The 4,518-nt window shown below is 44.5% G+C and overlaps 1 pseudogene; it reads left to right on the top strand.

The window, feature by feature from the left end:
• Positions 1-272: 272 nt before the first annotated feature.
• Positions 273-934, top strand: LOC147456259 (uncharacterized; annotated as a pseudogene).
• Positions 935-4,518: the final 3,584 nt, after the last annotated feature.

The raw sequence follows: 4,518 nt of genomic DNA, 5'->3' as shown, positions 1-4,518 counted from the left end.
AATAGAGGAAGCTCTCCAATTAGCCCGCCAATTGGAAGTAGAAGCCATGTTGCGAGTAGAAGCCATGTTGCGAGGTCAACAGAGATTGATCAAGCGCCAAGCTAAAGCTAAAACTATCGCCGATAAGGGCAAGGCTAAGATTGAGAGCAACACACATATCGATGCAATAGTTTTTCACACTGTCATGGGATGCTTTGAGGGAGCATACATCAAATGGCACCACATATCCAATATATAAACAGATACTTTGGGATTGCCTAAATCAAATCATAATGCAAGAGCGCTTGAAATTGGGAATGAACTACCCTTGTGAAGCTCCCATCTTGTTTGTCCAAACAAGCGAGTCTCGGGGCCCGACTTTGGAAGAAATGGAAACCCCAACAAAACATAGGAAGGACCCCTCAATGACGGTCTCCCCTGGTTGTCCTGAGGGACCCCCAATCTCTGTTTCAACTTCTACAGCAATCCCGGGAAATGAAGAACATATCCCCATGAGTTATGCACCTTATGAGGAGAAAGTCTCTCATCCACCCCTAGCAAGTGCTACCCCAAGCACTAGAAAATTTTTCCCCATTACACTCACCGAGCATACCATACCTATGCCGCCAATTAGACCCACATACACCTGGGCCTTCAGCCCACCTACCACCCTAGGCTCCGCTCCTAGACCACCCATGTATGCAGCAAATATTCCAAAGCCTACAACACCACCTGGATATATGCCGCCTGCTATCACACCTCTACACCGCACACCTCCAGGATTTCCACCAAGTGCACTTGTACCTAGTGCAAGAATTGCACCTCCTTTTCCAATGGCTGGAATCCAGTATTATCCTCCGCCACAAGTTGTTGCACCCGCCGACCCCATCGCTGTGGCAGCTACTGTGGAAAGAGCTATGGCCGAGCAATTAGCCCCTTGAGCAAGGGACCCTAATCGAACTGATTCCCGATGCTCAGTAGACATTGCCAAGCTCATGAGTAGGTTTTCCGGTAATGGAGATCCTGGGCAGCACACCTATAGATCTTTGAGCAAGTTTGTGAGGCTTTGAGCGAAAGGAATGATGTATCAAAAAGCCACGCTTTTAGTCTCACCTTAGACGACAAAGCCGAAAAATGGTATCGAACACTCAAACCTGAGAAAAATCGCAATATGGCTACTGTCAAGGCTGCCTTCATTGCAGCTTTTGCAAAGCAAGGACCTAAGTGGGGATTATCTTCCCAACTTTACTCGGCTGAGCGCAACAATGGTGAATCCATACGTGATTTCATCAACCGCCTCAAGCACTTGAACTCACGATGCAAGTCCCACGAATGGTTCAGGGATGATCAATTGTTGGATCGTCTCATCATTGGATCGTCTCATCAATGGAATGAATCACACAGAGTTGTACAACAGCCTGATCACAAGAGGGATCACCACATGGGATGACATTGTTGCAGTTGTCATTGAATTAGAAGACAATCTAGAAATAAAAGAAACAACTAGTGTCCCTAGTAGTGAGACCGCATCGACCAAAACCTCTCATGCTCTAGCCCTTCATCCATTGAGCAGATGGTTGCCTCCTACATACAAAAGCTATTCCATACCAATACGTCCCAAACCCGTAAGGAACCTGCTCGCTCGTGAACTATTCTTTTGTTCTACTTGCAATGGAGACCATCCTAATAGTGAATGCCCCACACTTCATCCTAGGTACTTCGACCTGGGGTATCAAGGTTATAGATATGGCTATGAGAACCCCAATCATAGATTCCACCCCTCATATCAATATGCCCCTAGGCCCGGAGCAGCAGCACCACCCCTTGCCTTGCGTGCTCCCCCCGCTACATCCCAGCCTACAACCATTGTTCCAGTCAAGCTCCAAGACCTTATGTCCGAGCTCGACCCTATTGCCCTTACACACCATGTCCCCCACCAATCTTACCTCCTCAGCCGAGGATAGCGCCAGTCAATCAAGGAGTAGATGAGGAAGAGTTAGAGGAAGACTATGGCCCACCCGAAGGCGATGAGGAGTATGAGATTTATCCTGAATATTATGTCAATGATCCCGAGGGACCGAAACCAGTTTATCAGGTAACCGCTTTAGGAAGGGGGCAATCCATGAATAACTGAGGACGACAACCACCCCTTCAATGCTATGGATGTGGAGGACCTCATAAATATAGTGAATGCCCTGACAAGCAACCCCTGCAGTTCTATAACTGTGGTGAAAACCACAAGGTGGTAGATTGCCCATACAAGCCAAACCATATTGCACCTGCAGTTAACCCACATCTACCCAAGGCTACATGCGGTGATTGTGGCATTAATCATGATTTCCCAATGCCCGCACAAACCACCCGAAGCCCCCATGATAACACCCTTAAATATGATGATTAGGCTTGTCCAGAGCGATAAAACCAAGCATAGTCTGAGTCTCGATGCTCTGACAAGATTGCAAGCCAAGGCTAACCCGGTTGTGGCTACAAAAAACGAAGCAGACGTCAAGAGCACCACCTCAAACAAGAGGCAAAATAGAAAAAAGAAAATTGTGGGTACCACCTCAGACCCCGTCAACATACAAAATGCAAGTGACGTTCAGATAAATCATCGTCATTTGAATCAAATCACAATCAAGGGAAGGTGACAAACAAAACTAACTTGGTAGATCTGCCTAAGAAGAATAAGCCCAACAAACCTGGTGTCTATCCCATACCAGAAAAGAAGATTCATAGGCTTCAACAAGCTATTGAGTTAGTCCAAGAAACTCAAGCAGCTATTGAATCCGCCTCCAAACCCATTCCCAATGCTTGGAAGCTTCCCACCACAATTAATAAACCTATTCAATTAGGAAAGCCTCTACAAGTGTCTAATGTGATCTCTGATTAGAAGAAGAGCATGAAGCCCAATTCAAGAAATGGTACGAGGACATGCTTAAGTACCCTAACCCTTAACAAAATGAGCAAAACATAGACTCGAAGGAACCTGAATTTCAAACCATGCACGCAACCTGAGGCTACATGTCACACCGAGATAGAGGATCTATGTTTTGGAGATGACGTGTAAGAACCATGGGATATGCCATACCCACCCCAAACCCCATCCGAAGGATGAAGTGTGATAGGTGCTCAATTAAATGCCCAGAATCTCATTAGTTTCTTCAGTATGCCTATCACCATTACTATGTTGGTTAAGCTTAAAGGGGACCCAGAATTGGCAGAAACCCTGAGATCTCTTTTAAATGATGAGCTTGCTGTCAATCTAGACAGTCTGCAAGAAGCTCCTCTAGATCTCACACCCCCACTAGAGACGCTGAACAAACGATCTCCCAAAGAATTATTGAAAAAAGATGTTGTAGATGAGGCCGATCCTAAGTCTCTGTTTAGACTTTGTGTAAACATGCTTGGTGATTACTTTGAGGGTGGTGATTCTAATATAGTCCTACCGGTTATCTGCAAGGGCAATACCATTTTAGCTGTACTTGATGGTGGAGCTGGTGTAAGCATCATTACCAAACGATGCTAGGAAAGAAGGTTTTCTCTCTGTAAAAAGTAGCTATCTAGAGAAAAGCATAGGTAAGCATAGGCTAAATGAAATGAATTGCCAAAAGGTTTATTTTGAGTCTAGTTTATGTTAGTCAAAAGAATAAACCTTTACAAGTGCAAAATGACCACTCTCTCACTAGAATTCTAGAGAGAGAATGTGTAAAAATATTAAAACAAGATGTGCATGGAGTGCATTGTGGCAATGTGAAGTATCTACAAGCGAATGCTACTCCCAAAGTGCAAAGTATTTAGCCATAGGATTTTAACATGCTTTACAGGAGGTCAAACGGACTCCCGGGAGGGCAAAAATAGCGCTTACGGGAAGGCTGAGAGTTGGGCTGAGGAGCTGCAGGTGGGAACCAAGGCATGCACACGTCCAAACAGGGTTGGCCAGTGCAAAAAGGGAGGAGAAAAGGAAATGCACCTTTTTTTCTTGCTCCACAAGCTAGCCAACTCTTTATCTCTCTCTAGCTACTAAAAATAGCAAAAAACTGCTTTTCACAAGCTAATTTGCTTCATGAAAAAATGTTAGCTTGAGTGGAGCATATCTCTTACTTGCCTTGTCAAGTTTATGCATGGAGAAGTGCTGGTGAAAGCTCTCATGCTCCTCTACTCTCTCATCTACTCAGTTTCTCATATACTCATCTTGCTTATGTTGCCTCCCTTGGTAGCTAGTTAATTGACTTAGTGTGTGAAGCTTATGCATACAAGCTTCTCTCTCAATTACATACACTCTAGTCCTTTTCTCTACTAGTTCTCTCTACCTACATGGTAATTGAGGGCTTGAGATGAGGAAAATGGAGGAGCTTAAGTCTTCCTAAGCTCCTATGATGCTATGGCTATGGAGATTCTATGTAACAAAGATCCTATGTTGTATTATTCTCAAGTAGTGACTAGCTTTGAGCACCAAGAATACAAAAGCACTTTAAGTATGAGGCCGGCCCTCAGTGCTATGTCGTGTTTGATTCTTTTCAAGTTTTGTTATTGTTCAAT

This window comes from Adiantum capillus-veneris, chromosome 6 (genome assembly GCF_014529385.1).
Source record: "Adiantum capillus-veneris isolate H3 chromosome 6, ASM1452938v2, whole genome shotgun sequence".
Classification (NCBI taxonomy): domain Eukaryota; kingdom Viridiplantae; phylum Streptophyta; class Polypodiopsida; order Polypodiales; family Pteridaceae; genus Adiantum; species Adiantum capillus-veneris.
This window is presented reverse-complemented; position numbering and strand designations above follow the sequence as displayed.